The sequence below is a fragment of the Podarcis tiliguerta genome (genome assembly GCF_965153285.1).
Source record: "Podarcis tiliguerta genome assembly, chromosome: 1".
NCBI classification, from domain to species: Eukaryota; Metazoa; Chordata; class Lepidosauria; order Squamata; family Lacertidae; genus Podarcis; species Podarcis tiliguerta.
The window spans coordinates 36,823,692-36,839,816 of NC_139534.1; the positions used below are offsets into that span (position 1 = coordinate 36,823,692).

Consider the following 16,125-nt stretch of genomic DNA (forward strand, 5'->3'; position numbering starts at 1 on the left):
ATGATTAAGTGGGGGGGGGGGTTGAGATATGTATGGGTTTCTACTTCTGAGTGAAAATGCTACATCCACTCCTGTGATTAAGTGTTCTGAACATGCTACAGAATCAGGAACATTTTTGTCTTTCCACGTGCAGGAAGACAGGTGTTCCATCTGGAACCTGTTTGATGAGAGTACAATGGATTCTGTGGCTCATTCCTTTGGCCCTTGGAATCTGCAGTGGAGGGAAATAACCCTTCTGTATCAATAGTGGTCCACACTGCACCCATTTCAAGGGCCTTAGCTATACACAGGATTCTACCCACTGAGGTCACTAAGATCTAAATTCCCCTTTAGGATCTGGATTTTAGTTTTAGGGCTTTGATGGTCTATGTATGAAATGTGCTCCAGACGGTTTCAGTTTTGCTGCATACAGTTATTTCACAGGCTTACTGTTGTCTTTGATCCTCTTTGAGGTTGGCGTGTGGAAATCTCTGGCTTTCATGTGGGTAGAATACAGCCAACTGTACAAAGGTAAGCATCACATCATTCCCCTATCCTCTTTTGCCTCAGGTACCACCCCCTACTGTCATACAGCCCCAAGAAGAGGGCTTGTGATGGAAAGTGGACTTTAGGCTGAAAAATGTCACCCAGCACATCACTCAACGAATGTACATGCATGTGTGAACCATACCTAAGGAAGAACGGGGAAGTATTCACTGAGTATTCTGTCATGTGACAAAGGTCTTTGAGAGCAGAAGCAGTAAAGCAGTCTGGAAATGTTGAGAAATGTTGTAAAGCTGCACAATCACTCTGTATGCTGAATCACTGTGACTCATCTTGAAGATGAGTCATTCTCTGTATAAATACAGTGGTGCCTCGCAAGACGAAATTAATTCGTTCCACGAGTTTTTTCGTCTTGTGAAGCACCACTGCATTTAAACACTGACAACGGCGGTTAGGGGCGGGGAGAAGCAGGACAGCTGCCGCAGCCGGTGCCTCAGACTCACCCGCGCGTTGTGGCCACCGTGCGACGCGGCTGCTGGAGGGCAGTGGGGCTCAGGAGCGCGACTCCAGGGAGAGAGAGGCGCTGGTGGCAACGGCTCTCTGAGGGGAGCGTGCGAGGGGGGTGGGCAGCGGCGCAAGGCACTAACCGTCAGCGGGAAGGTGGGATGGAGCCGGAAGAGCCGTCAGCAGGAAGGTGGGAGGGAGCCGGAGGAGTGGGGAAGCGAGCGTGTGACCGTCACCATGACACGAGAGGCAGGGCCATTTCGTCTAGCGAAGCAAGCCCTTAGGAAAATCCGTCTTGCGAAGCACCTCAGAAAACGAAAAACCCTTTCGTCTTGCGAGTTTTTCATCTTCCGAGGCATTCGTCTTGCGGAGTACCACTGTATATCTGCTTGCTGGCAGACAGTTTGGAGCCTGTGAGTTTGGAGATAGCTTGGAGCAGGGGTCGGCAACCTAAGGTCCATGGACCACAAGTGACCTATGGCGGTTGTTTAACCGGCCCATGGACCCCCGCCACCTGCTCGGTCGACTCTCCTGCAGCCAATGGGAAGCTGCGCACACTTCCTCCATGCCGGAAGGGGTGCCGGAAATAGCATTGGCACATGCGTGCGTGCGTGCGCACACACTCCGGCCCACCGCAGCGTCTGCGGGACCGTGAACAGCTCCAAGTCACAAAAACTTTGCCAGCCCCTGGTTTGGAGACTCTGTGGAGCCATGAGTTACAGTGGAGTCAGTGTGTGTATATGGAACCTGACTCAGAAGTGAAGCCTGTACTCTGTGTATGCTCTGAAGCTAGTTTAAATCTTCTGTTCACTATGCTGCTTATTTGCAAATAAGTTTTAACTCGCCAAAGCTTTTATTCTTTTACTGAAGAAGACTCTGCATTATTAATTCACGCTGTGTGTCATATTCAACTGAAATGTCGTGGCATAGATCCTCACTGCCACAACTTGTGTCTCTAATAAAGCGTTTTGAATAAAGGATCTCTGAAATCTGATACATATATAGCCCTGCGTAGTATTTAAATAAATGTGTTAGGAACTTGAGGTATGTATATATGTATCTGTATATCTCCACTTTAAACAAAGCTGTAAAATGGCTAATCCTTTAAATTATCTGTGGTGCCAGCTTTAGAATTTGCCATCTAGTGGCATACAGCAAGTGATTTTATTTAAAAGTTGTCTTTTTGCTTCTGATTGCATTACATGCTGGAGTCTTCTCTCCTACCCCCACCCCCACCCCCATGTGATTATTAAAACGACAAGAGATTTGTCTAACACAAATAATTTGTGATACTTGGTAGAGGCCAACCACATATTGCAGAGGGCTAGCTTGTTAAAATAACTTTCAAAACTTTCTGATCCCCTTCAGCCCTAGGAAACCTTTAACAAGCAGCAGCATACAATAAGAAGTAGCTCAGACATGGAAAAACAAGAAACAAAAATGGTTAAGTGCAGCGTGGGAAAATAAAATGCACATATTGAAAAGGGGGAGAAGACATGATGGCCAGGTATGTGAATGAAAGGTGCTTCAAAGGAAAATGGAAACCACTGTGATGTAAAGGACGCCAAGAAGTCTAACCACATATTTCTCTTTTATTTCAAGGAGACCAGGTAACTCTTGTTAATAGCATCATTCCGACATTGTGACTGTTTTGGTAGATTTCTGTCCAAACAAAGCCAAAGTTGCTAGCTGTGGCATTTACCAATCCAGCTATTTACAGTTGAAATTAAATAAGGGTATGTCCAGTCATTAGGGTATTCAGTCCAGAGCTCTTATCTCATTCCCGAGGACCAGGGATGAGGTTAGGGTAGAACCTGTCCCAGATGCAACTTGGAAGGATGTGTGCATAACAGGTGCAAACAGATTATTATTTTTTAATCTTAAAATTATTGTTTAATTATCATCCCCACTAGTACAGATTGCTAGAAAACCTCTGTTAAAATTATGGTGCTGGACGTTTTGCTGGATGAAATCCAGTGCTACATTTCTGAATACTCTTTTGCACTGTTTCAAGAGTGACCATCATGTGATGCGGAAAAATGTACACCCAGGCCCTATTAAATGTGATAAATGCATCTGATGGGGATGGGTCATGTGCAGTGCAAGGTATAAATAAGTACTAGGGGTGGGCATGGACTCCAGCATTGCCTTGTGTCTGCACTGTGTTTGTGTGTTTTAAATCTAATATATTTCTGAGTCGCTCTGTGCTCTCTCCACTTCAGTTTGCATTTTGGGTTCTGAGTGCACCTGTATAAAACAAGGCTATTAATGGAAAAATCTAAAAACATATATAACTTTTTTCTCTTTTGGCTAAAGTGAATCAAACTCACAGGTATAGGAGCCCCTCCAGAGTTGATTATGTCTGACAAATTGTAGACAAACAGATCCAGGAGCTTTTGGTTGAGTGAAGTAAACATGATTTATTTTCCTTATGGGGGAGGGAAAGAGGGGTTTGTCTCTTTTTTCCCTTATAATAATTAGGAGGCAGCTGAGTAGTACATTTTATTGCTTCTACTTTTTGGGGTTGTTTTTTCAAACTCTGTAGCTTCACACCAGCCCTATTATTATTGTTATTATAATTATTAATTTGTTTGTGTCCTCTGATAGTCCTTTGCAGGTATTCCAATAGGCTTTTATTGGTACCTGAAAGACCTTACAATGCAAGCAGGCTGTCTAGAATGCTGCCTGCCAAGTTCTGAAGAGGTCTGAAGTTCTTTTTAAAAAAGCAGAGGTGTGTGTGTGTGTGTGTGTGTGTGTGTGTATGTGTGTGTGACCCTCTCTTATAAATTTTTACTGCTCTGTTTAGCAACAACAAAACAGCCCAGAGCTCCTTAGTGCTTCACAGGCAATACAACTCACATAACAACAGGCACTGCCAGCACCAGGTTTCAGGGGGCATTTGACACAGTGACATCAATAGGCCCACACCATCCCAACAGACATCATATTTTCGGTGCCATCTATTTTTTGTTCTGCTGCTACTTCCATGCCAGCAATAGCAACACCACCACTTAGTTCCCCCCTAAGTGCACCCCGGGTGACTGTTTTAGTGGTGGGTAGATGGCAGTGTCTCTTCTGAACAGGATCCAAGCTCAACTCCCAGCCATGTTAGCCACCTGCTACTTTAATTTACCCAAAGCAAATGTCCCACCCACATGGCTGCCTGGAAGTCCAGCGAGGGGGGTGCTGGAGTGATACAGCTGGCTTGGGCCAGCATGGGACTCTGTTGAGCTCTCAGTCAGTGCCCAACCTGGTTGCACAGCAGTGCCAGAGACAGGGGCACACTTCAGACTTTCCCATAATGCCTGGGGGCCTTGAGGGCACTTGATGGTGGAGTGGGGCCGGTGAGCATGGCTCACTCTCTTCTCCACATGTGATGGTAATCTCATGAGGGGAAAATGACTGATAGAGCTATAAGCTGAAGCTGGTTCCAGTCATTTTTGTTCCTACACGAAACAGTCTTTCACAATAAAATTCTATACTTGGTAAAGAAGGGATATCTCTTGAGGAGTGCAGATGTGTGTGTGTGTGTGTGTGTGTGTGTGTGTGTGTAGCCAATAACAACCATTTTAATGTAATTGTATTAATTCAGAGATTATTTATATTTTATCATCAGGTTAGGTTTCTTTCACCTCCAAGAGCTAATTTTTTTCATACTGTCTGCTTTCATTAAATCCAAAATCTAGGCCAGTTTAGCTAGGTTTTATGGATCGTTTCATGTGACATTTGTAACTTGGCAGACACCGAGAGTGCGGATGTACGAAAACAGCATCCTCTGAAACAATAATGGATTAAGGTGTTCCTGCTTGTTTTGTGTGTGGTGGCCTTTGCCAGTTTAATATTAAAACCATTTCATTTAAGCTACACTCTGAACTTCATTAGCTCCAATATGTAAACAGTTTATCATAGAGACCTGCCTTTTGGTGGGTCGCCTTGTGTGGGACAGTGGTCACCTTTTATTTCCATTGCTTTATCTGGATTTTCCAAGCATATTATCCCATCATGTGCAAATTTTCCAACTCTCACAAATCAACAAGAGGTAGAAGATTTTTTAAAAGGACATAACTTCTCTGCCAGTGAGATATGCTAGATACCCAAGTACTGTAGTTTTCAGTCTCTTAAAAAAGGGGGGGGGGGAGTTTAAATACTCGCTGTATAAGCCTAGACATCTTTAGAATACATTGTAAAGAAAAATCTCCAGGTTGGCCTTTGGGGTAAAATTGAGTGGATCTGAAATTCACTTGTTCCCATATGAAAGTTTTGTTTGCTTATCTCCTAGGAAGAATTAGGGCCCCGTAGAGCAGATCAGTAACTATAGGACACCAGAAATAGTTTCAGTTTTGCTCAAGAGTCTAGATTGTGTGTGTGTGCATGTGTGTGTGTGTGCACGCACACACACACATGTGGGCATTTGCATATACATACACTTTACATCAGAGGTCCATATCTCATTTTGTGCTTCTTTCACTTCACTTTATTTATTTTTGAAGCATGGGGATACCTGGAGACAAAATCTATGTAACCTGAGTAAAAGCATCTTTCTTTCTTTCTTTCTTTCTTTCTTTCTTTCTTTCTTTCTTTCTTTCCTTAGTGTAGTAAACCATAACTTTTGAGTTTGCTCACCCAGCATTATTTGTTTAATAGAAATATTTTCCGTACCACCTGGTTCTGGCACAAAGTCAAAAATTTGCATTTATATGAGGTAGTTTATCAAATATAAGTCTGTTAAATACACATTGCATTTTGTTTGTGAGAAAATCTGTTCATATTTAATGTAGTTTTTTTTAAAAAAATTAACCTTAATGAAAGCTTCTGAAAATTGTTGTTCTAAGCATTTGAAATATGCAACACGAACTGGTTGAAGACATAAACATGTTTTCCATTATATGTTATCAGATAGCCCAAAATTACTTCAAAGAAGAAATGTGGGACTATGTTAAATTAAAAAGATAAGAAAGCATTTAGTTTAAAAAGCAAAGGTTTTTAGAAGAGTAAAGCATCTGACAGTTAACCCCAGCATTTCATAATCTCCTACTGGGTGGGACAGCAAAGGAGCGCAGGGAGAGAAAAGATATTTTAGTTTTTATATATGCATGCTCATACCATCTACACCAACATACGGACATGCTGAAAAATATAGCTGATCAGATATATGCAAGGGGGGGGGAAAGACATATTTGTTTTGCGTGGTGATTTCAAAATGTAATTATTTGCACATGGTACAACATTGCTACCTTTGAGCTCTCAGGTCCTATTGGCAGCTGTGCCTCTGCAGCACATGTAACAACCCCAAGAGATTCAAGAGCAGCTTTCCCCTGAAGTTCCAGCAACTGATTTAAACTTCTACCATGAATCTGAAGTCATCAAAATATCCCCAGCCATTTAACACACCCAAGAAGAGAACCTTAGATGTTCTCTTCTCTGGAGCGATCTTCCATGACATGGTATGTCTCATCATTGTTGAGTTGTTCTATTTTGTATTTGAACATTTTCTTACCACAAAAAATTTTTGGAAAAAAATCACCAGTTGGAGATTGGGCATGAGAGTCCATAATCTTCTGGTTTAACTGTTTTCATGCTGAATCTCCTAAACTCTTTGTCAAACGTAAGGAAAGTTCTCTGGGCTCCTAAGAGAGAAAGCCACAAATGTGATGGTCAGGTGCCCCAGTGTGTTGTATCTCTTGGCCACAGTTCATGAGTTCTGATGAACATGTATAATGCTGGGCATTCAGGACCTACACAATCATTCCCTGTCAGCAAAATAATCCCCACAGGTATCATTTTACATGAGAGATGCGGGTGGCGCTGTGGGTTAAACCACAGAACCTAGGGCTTGCCGATCAGAAGGTTGGCGGTTCACATCCCCGCGATGGGGTGAGCTCCCGTTGCTCGGTCCCTGCTCCTGCCAACCTAACAGTTCGAAAACACCTCAAAAGTGCAAGTAGATAAATAGGTACTGCTCCGGTGGGAAGGTAAACGGCATTTCCGTGTGCTGCTCTGGTTCGCCAGAAGCGGCTTATTCATGCTGGCCACGTGACCCAGAAGCTGTACACCGGCTCCCTCAGCCAATAAAGCGAGATGAGCGTTGCAACCCCAGAGTCGGTCACGACTGGACCTAATGGTCAGGGGTCCCTTTAACTTTACCAGCTAATGAGTACTGGAAGGATTATAGGCAGGGGGCGGGCATCGAGAAACAAGAGCAGATGCCAGCATGCTCATGGGAAATCCAAGTTGCAGAAGTACTAATATTGTTAGGGGAAAAGAGGGTCCAATGCAGGGGTCAGCAACCTTTTCCAGCCGTGGGCCAGTCCACCGTCCCTCAGACCATGTGGTGGGCCAGACTATATTTTGGGGGGAAAATAATAATGAATGATTTCCTATGCGCCACAAATAACCCAGAGATGCATTTTAAATAAAAGGATACATTCTACTCATGTAAAAACACACTGATTCCGGGACCTTCCATAGGCCGGATTTAGAAGGCGAATGGGCCACATCCGGCCCCGGGCCTTAGGTTGCCTACCCCTGGTGCAATGAGCACTGAATGCTGAATATCTCTTGGATAGAAGGCAAAATATGGAAAACTAGGAGTGGGAGGAACTGGAGTTTCCTAGAGAAGGGCATGAATGGCCAGAACCAGTTGTAGGAGTGCCCCATAATAAAACATTTTGTTGCAGGACTTGCTTGTACAGTTTTACCTCGGGTTAAGAACTTAATTCGTTCCAGAGGTCCATACTTAACCTGAAACTGTTCTTAACCCGAAGCACCACTTTAGCTAATGGGGCTCCTGCTGCCGCCGCCGCACCACCACCGCACGATTTCTGTTCTCATCCTGAAGCAAAGTTCTTAACCTGAAGCACTATTTCTGGGTTAGCAGAGTCTGTAACCTGAAGCGTATGTAACCTGAGGTACCACTGTAGTTTTGACGACCGAGAGGATTTTCTTTTGTGGCTGGCATCTGGGAGTCTAGTCACCTTAACAGACCTCATTCATATAATAACATTTGCTTCTAGAAAAAGCACAAATTACCGTGAAGACATATTAAAAGAGTCATTGCCTTCAAAAAACAATGATGGTATAGTGGTTAGCTCATAATATGCCCTGGATTGCCAGGTCATGTGTTAAATCCAGATGAGGGTCACTGATGCCTGGTGTTAGCCCAAATGAGTCCAATGTTAATACTGAGAAATCCTTGCAATGAGCTCACCACCTGTCCAGTGGATTGCAGAAATCCTACTTGTATAGGTTCAGTTTAAACCTGATGCTTACTAGGAAGCTTAAATTGGAAGTAGGTAATCTGGCTTTTGATTTTCATTACTGCTTGCAAGTATTTAAACTCTTTCCTCTTCTACCTAGATTTTTATGTTTTAAAAGGCCCCAAATCCTTTTTTTTTTTTTTTTGCTATTATACACTGATATTAATAATATCTATGCTTTAAATATATAATCCATAACCCCATACCTTTCAGATCTATGTTATGTGCTATGTTTGCAAACACGTACCTCTGGATAATTGTGCTATAATCAACCCCCACTTTCTGACAGGGGTAAACACCATAGATCTTGGTTTGATCTTGTCTGTATTTGGAATTAAATGTAGCATGTACACTTGTTTACTTCCCCTAGGCTTCTGTGTGTGCGCATGTGTGAAATTATATGCACTTAGTTCAAACTCAATATGCTACCACTGCAGCTGTGATTCTTGTTCCAGTTCCTGAAATGAAGATTTTTTTTTTCCAGTTGGTACATATGATGATCTCTGTGTTCTGAGGGATAATCTCAGCAGTACTTACAATCCATAAGGATTCTCTCCCCACCCCCGTTTTGTTATCATATGTCCAAAGTTTCAACCCACTAAATACACACTTTTTGTAAGTGTATAATAGCTAACCTCAGGCCACTAATAGATTTAACCTTGCACGTTTTGTAGATCTTTTAAAGTGTTATGGTTTGAAGGTCAACTTCGCTGTCTTACTGTAAAGGAAAGCAAAGAAAGGAATAAAATTAGAAAGAATTAATTCTTCAAAAAGTTTATACAAATCAAAACCCTGCAGTTTCACACTGAGAACAAAAGAAGCATATTAAACACCAAAGTTTATCAAGACAAATTAGGTCCCAGTTTCAAATTTTCTTTAATCTTTTGCATCTGAACGTTTTTTTGCCTCATGCTGTTTTCCCTAGTTAAATGTTAAAATGAATTCTAGCCAATACCATTGACTTCCTCCTTTAAAAATATTGAGACACATAATAAAAAATTAATTACTTCCCCTAATTTCCGTGTGATTCTTTAAAAAGATGTAAAATTCATTTAAAGTAAGTGGTGACTTTGTCTTTGAAGATCACGACAATTAACATGGATCAAAGCGTAGGTTCTGTAACGATGATAGCTTATTAGCATAATGAAATTAACTTAGAGACAAGAATCTTTAATAGGTACAACAAAAACGCTTTAATAATACTTGAAGAAAATTATGTATTTGCTAGAAGTACAACAGTTTCAGACTTTCGATCCAATTAATAAGTTGTTAATTAGCTTTTTTCCCCAAACAATGTGCACTTTAAGTTAACATCTGGCCACTGGATAACACTGTTCTGTGGTACTTTTTGAGATGGACAGTAGAATTGTAAATCTGTTTTACTGGAAACACATTTTGGGGCTCATCGTTGGGAAACAGATCTCATATTCCATAATCTATTTCCTCCTATATCCAAGCCAATTAAAGGGGAGGATTAATTCAATGATCTAGAGGGAGGAATGGGTAATGTCCTTAATTGTAGCTGTAGTGTCTGGTACATATGTCTGGGTTTCTCTGTTATATAGTTTCTATATTCAACAGTTTGTGTGCTTTTATATGGTGCTTTTGTGCTCATACCTACTATGGAAGTAATTCTGCAATGAAAATACAAACACTTTCAAACATTTATCCAAACTTTTTTAAAACGTAAAAATGCCCATTGGTTTTCATTTTTCAAATACTTCACAGAAGGTTTTGCTAAGAAGCTATCTACAGACTAGACTAAAAGCTGTTTGGGAGCAATGAACTTTTAGGATAACAGAGCAATTTAGCCCCTTTGCCTTCTGTACATCATTATATATAAACATAAGCCCTGTTCACTTATTTCTTCTGATATGAAGAAAGGCATGGATGGAGGATTGGGGACTGCTGCAACCTCTATGCACTTATAGGCCCTTTGGTCACAGAACTTATCCAAAATCCATATCTTCTATTTGTCTAGGGCCTAGACTAAAGAATCTTCATACAAGATCCTACATGCAGTGATATTGCTTCCCCCACCACCAACATGATGTGCTGCGTTTGTCTGTTAAGGATTAATCTGTAGCGCAGTGAAGTCAAACGCAGAGTCAAAATTCACAGTAAAAAAGAAAAACTTTACTGAGGCAAACAGACTTCTTTACAAACACTGTACAAACAATAATAGAAGAGAGCAAAGTAAAAAGAAGAGCACACTGAGCCCATGTATTTATCCTTCCTGGTTCCATGTGACTTCCTGTAATTGAAACAATGTCTGTATAAGGAATGAGTCAGAGTGTGTCAGCTAGAAGAATGAATGCACTTTTCAGCATTTTCCAACACTTTACAGCTTCTGCTCTCAAAGACCTTTGTCACATGACATAATTTACCTACTGTAAATAGAGTACCAGGAACACAACGTTTTTAAACTACTATGGATGGGATTCAATAAAGTTTTCCTCAGACTCGCTGAAATCAATGGCCCTCATCCATGTCCATTAATTTCAGTAGGTTTACCCTTGAATAAAACTTAGTTGAATGCAGCCCTGCATTTATAAATCATTGCTATTTTCCTTTTCAAAAACGGCACAACAAATTTATGATTGCTGAATTACCCCCAGCAGAATATTCTGCCTTTCTCATAGCAATGGAGCTACTCCCTGCAATCTAATAGCAGGCTATGTAGTGAGGCATCACTTTGGTCAGTCATGCCCCCTGGAGGGAAGGAGTGAGGCAGCAGTGAAATCAATGTGGCGCAAACACACTGGTGGTGCCAGTCTGGCAATCCTGCCACTGTATTTACACATCATTGACCTCACCGCTGCCCCCCTCCTTGCCTTCCGGTGAGCAGTAGCAACCTTTCCAACAGATTCCCCCCCCCCCTTGTGGTACAGCTTGTTTCTTCCCAACATGCAAACTAAGCAGGTGAAACTATAAGATCCTGCTTTTGTATACATAACCGAGGTTGGTGGACCTCAATAGATCAGCATGGCTTCCTTTCAGTCCTTTGATTGAGAATGTAATCAAACCTCATGTGGGCAAGACATTCCCACCAAGAGGCAAGCTCCAAACCAGAAAGGAGATCAACCCAATTGGTCTCCTTTTTACTGCGAGAGAGGCCAACCACTGTCCTCTCCAGTGGCCACTTCTGCAACCAACACAACTGCTACAAGCAGGCCAAAGCAATCTAGAGTAATACAATCACCGCCTCTGATGGATTCTTCCATCAACTGTGAAGCACCATGGGTGGAAGCAACAGAGTCATTAAAATAGTACAGTGCCATTAGCTTCCCATTGCAGAAATAGGGGAGCGAAATAAGTTACTTCAGCCACCAGCCTAACCAGCAGCAGCATCTGCACAAAAGCCAATAATGAGTTAATGTAGATTAATAGAGGGGTGTCTTCAACCTTAGCATTAACAGTGCCAAAGACTAACACATGTGAAGAAATTGACTATGAAAAATCTTGATCAATTTCTACAAAATCCTGACTAGAAGTCCAATTCCAAAATAATTTCTTGTAGTTGAGAAATATTTTAGGTCAGTTTTTCATTTCCTATTCCCTTTGAAATAACCCAATTTCCCTGTTAATATGTTGCTGTTGCTGTTACTCCCTGCCTTCTGTGGCTGCTCTTAGTTGTGTCCTGGATTTGACTTTTCCCTGATGGCTCCATTCTTTTAATGCTGTTCTTTTCTGTTTTTGGAATAATTCATGTTGTGTGCTCCCATTTGCATGGAGTGAAAACAACCACAAGTAACTTTGAGGAGGATTTCATATACACACACACACACACACACACTTTTCCTGCCATAAACTAGTTTCAGGGAACTTCCACATTGGCCTTTGTGCTGGCATTGATGTTAGGCTAAGGTATCTTAATTTGGACCTTGTAAGCCCGTAAATCATGCTCACATTAAGTAACAGGCCAAGCCTAGTTCAGGATTCCCATGGCTGGCATAGCCATGAACAGCACAGACTAGACTGATGCACCATATCTGTAAACAGGAAAGCAAACGTCTCTTCCTGCACACACGAGTTGCCCATTTTGGTTCCTGGTTTTCCTGCAAACCAGCCTGAAACAATGGATATCGCCCAAACACAAACACTTCTTCTAGCAGGTAAGAATGGGAAACCATGAAAAGTATGACTGGGTATGGAGGATAAAGCTGTAAGGGAACCTGAGGCGCCGAGTTGTGCCCAACATTGGGGAACCCCGGCATGCACCTATAACACGTGTGGCTGTTGCATTGGGAGGATGCCGAAAGCGGGAGGAGGCTGAGCGTGACTGGCCCTGTGGAGGAAGTGAGCTCAGTAGAAGGGGCAGACTGGGGCGAGGCATGATGGGACTTGTACTCCCCACTCACCCTGCCCCAGAGGCTGGACTGGGAGGCGCTGCAGAGGCAGGTTTTGGGGGTTTGGGTATATGGTCACCTCCAACTCAAGAGGCCCGCGCTCAGCCTCCTCTGCCCCCTCAGCATGTGTGACTGTCACATCAGGAGGAAGCTGATAGTTGGAAGGAGGCCCCTCAGCCCTGGCCCAACAGACATGGAGGGGCCTGAAGACCCCTCAGCCCTATAGAGTTGGCGTCTGTGAAGAGAACAGACTAACACAGGGAATTTTTATCCTTCTTCCTGCCCAAAATCAAGTGCCTTAACCTAGTACAGGAAAGTTATGTTAATGTGAATTCTGGCCTGTGTGACAGTGCTGTGGAGCAAAGGTGAACTTTGCACTAGAAGGCCTTTCCCTTCCAGTATCCATGCTCAGCCATTCTGTCACATTCTGTCCTCCTATTGCAGACTTTAGCGTATGGAACTAGGACTTTAGCATTTCGAAACAGGTTATAGCTCAATGGTAGAGCATCTGCTTGCATGCAGAAGGTCCCAGGTTCAACCCCCAGTTTTTCCAGGTAGGGCTGGAGAATTTGGTGAAATGGTGCCTGCCATTTCTTTGCCTGCAAATAGGATGGAGACTTTTGAGAGTCCACTTCTGCACAGCTCCAGTAGTAAATATAAACTAATGTCTTCCCATTCCCCGCCCCCCCGGACTTCTCACAGGATCTCTTCTGAAAGCATTCCAAACAAGGATACAGCTACTACTGCAAAACATTTGTTCCACTGTCACCACTGCCAAGAAAGGACTGAAGCTGTGAAATCAAAACTTCAGAATCAAATTATGGAGTGAAAGCATTCCTGCAGTGCAAATCAGCTGTCGGGTGCTCTTTCCTTTGAGCGAAGGTAGGCTTGAGTGGGCAATGAGAGTAACTTGCCCAGATGCCTCCAGAAACCTAGCTCAGATTGCTTCAAAGGAGATTAAACAAATTCAGACAGCATAGGTCTGTTACAGCCTCCCTCAGCCTGAAGTTTTGGTGTCCTGCTGATGTTTTGAACTACAAGTCTTATCACCTTTGAGAGTTGGCCATGCTGACCAGGACTGGTAAGAGCTGTGGTCCAACATGTGGAGGACACAAGGTTGAGGAAGTCAGATCTATTTGCTGCTGTTCTCCAGAACAGCTGAATGTAATCTCCAGGTGCAGAGACAGCATACTTCTGAATGCCATATGCTAGGGTTGACTTCCCCAACCTGATACCTTCCACATGCTTTAAACTACAACTCCCATCATCCCCTGACCATTGGCCATGCTGGATAGGGCTGGTGGGAGTTGCAGTTCAAACTTCATGTAGGGCACTACTCAAGAATCTTCCTCCGACTCCAAGCCACTATTTCAGAGCCCCAATAATATACCTTAGTTTTCTTTACTACAATGGACCAGATAGGATAATATACTTGTGCGGATTGCTGTCCTAAGCATGGGATTGTGGGGTTGAGAGAGAGACTGCACCTTTCTTTCCTCGGCACCCTCTCTAACTATCCTCTGAAGTAGCTGGGCATTGCCAGATTTGCATGCTATTTGAGTGGGTTGTACGTGTGTAAAATCTGATGCGCAATGACCCACATTCACAGCCAATTTCTCAATTTTACATGGGGTTTCAATTATACAACTGGGGTCAATGCACAATGGTTTTCACATGCACTTTTTTGACTGGACAAGTATGGCAATGGAGAAAAAGCAGGAAGACAGGAAAGGAATCCTGCGCGTTACATAGCAAATCTGACAATACAGTCTGCCACCCATCTTCCATTTTACCAGCTAGGGTGTAGCTTGCAGCTTTATTTCTAATACAAAAGGAATGTAATTGTTGAAATGCGTAGTTATTTAATCCCTCTGTATTTTTGTGCTATGTACTGGCATACCAAAAATAAAACAAAACATTGGGGGAAGCATGAAATAGCAAACCACACAAGTTAGTGTACTACGTTTCAGATATCATTTAGTCCATGTTTTTAACATAACGACTATACACGTTTTTCAGTTTAGATGTGCAGAACTGTAGTAGGATCATGGCCCCTGCTTTTGATTCCACTCCATACACACGTTGAGCATAACTTCCGGAAGGATCTGTCCATGTGCTCTGGAAAAGGCAAAGTCAGACCTGCATACAAACACACACACACACACAAACAAACAAACTCCTTACTGATCTTCCCAAGTACCACCAGCAAACATGCAGTTGTGGAAAGGTAGTTGTTAGGACACACATGTGTTTGCGCATGCACACACACATACACACACACCCCTACCCAATAGGTTTCTCAACTGACAGCTGTAATAAGAAAATCCTCTTGGGATGTCCCTCTTCCCCTTTCGTGGCTTAGCATCTGAATATTAACTTACAAGTATCAAAACAAACCTTAATCAGGCAAGTTTCTGCTATTCCCTTTAGGCCATGAAGAGACTGAAGGTGAGAGGAGAATAAACACTGGGTGGTATGGGACAGTAATTAACTCCAGGCGTAAGGTACTGAATAGCAAAATCCTTCAAATGCAGCTCACAGCCAGCTTTTCTTCTCTACGTTATAATAAGAAGGAAGTTGAATGGAACAAAAGCAGATTGGTTCTGAATGTCTAATGCAGCCTTGCAAATAACAACTCACAGTTACTAGCCCATTTTTTAAAAAGCAAAAACAAAAAACTTTCCTGCTTGTCCACACACACTGATCTTCAGTTTTTTGTGGCTCATGAAGAGCTTTCCTGTTTAATTGCCTGGAAGCCCGTCATAGGCGAGTAGCTATTTGCAAACCTAGATTAATTCCATGGCCGTGGAATCTGTTGCATAATGTTCCTAAAATGAATATCCCTGATCAGGGCTTCAGGCAGGTTGAAACAGGAACCTTGTAGCACTGTTCAGGCCCCTTAGGCTGAGGCTTTTCAAGATGAAAGAACACTCTTCCAGAATGAAAATGACTACATGATTTTGCAATAAAGGGGCTATCTTGGACAACAAGAATCTGTCAGTGAAACAAGCAGACAGAATAGGGACTCATTTTTCTCTGAAGAATTTAGTGGTTGGTCAAACGGAATGCCATATATGAAATGTTTTGCCTATTTTACATCTGAAAATCGTTTTATTAGTGTGAACAAGCTGCTTCTTTAATGGAGGAATCCTTAGTAAATCCTAGCCCAGGTATCTTTTCCCCTTTTTTGGACTCACAACAAAGTGTGAGGGAGGACAAAAGCTCCCAGTTATTTTGCTTTTCCTTTCAACATAAAGAGAAGGGTAAATGCTTGGTTTCATCATATGCAGAGCCCACATAATATTATCTGTCATGTGCAATTTTTGCAAAAGTACAGTTGAACAGGCAGAAATAACCTCAAGTGCTTTTTACAGACAGAGCTCATTCTTTTAAAAAGTATCTCTAAATGATGATGATGATGATCATAATAAGAAGCACCTGGGGGAAATTATGCTTCCACTACCCCTGGGTCTCCTCACATGAATATTCTTCATCTGGCCCCAGTTCTTGGCATAACTAAAGGCCCACTACGG

At 42.4% G+C, this 16,125-nt stretch overlaps 1 long non-coding RNA gene across 2 annotated transcripts in view; it reads left to right on the plus strand.

Annotated features, from left to right (window-relative positions):
* Window positions 1-247: 247 nt before the first annotated feature.
* Window positions 248-16,125, plus strand: part of LOC310678524 — a 28,075-nt gene continuing 12,197 nt past the window's right edge. Inside the window, exons 1-2 of one of the 2 annotated variants that reach the window (XR_014511812.1) lie at window positions 248-510; window positions 13,295-13,474. This is a non-coding gene — a long non-coding RNA (uncharacterized lncRNA). Of the gene's footprint in view, window positions 511-13,294; window positions 13,570-16,125 lie in introns of those variants that run through there. The other variant, XR_014511813.1, reaches the window with a different exon arrangement.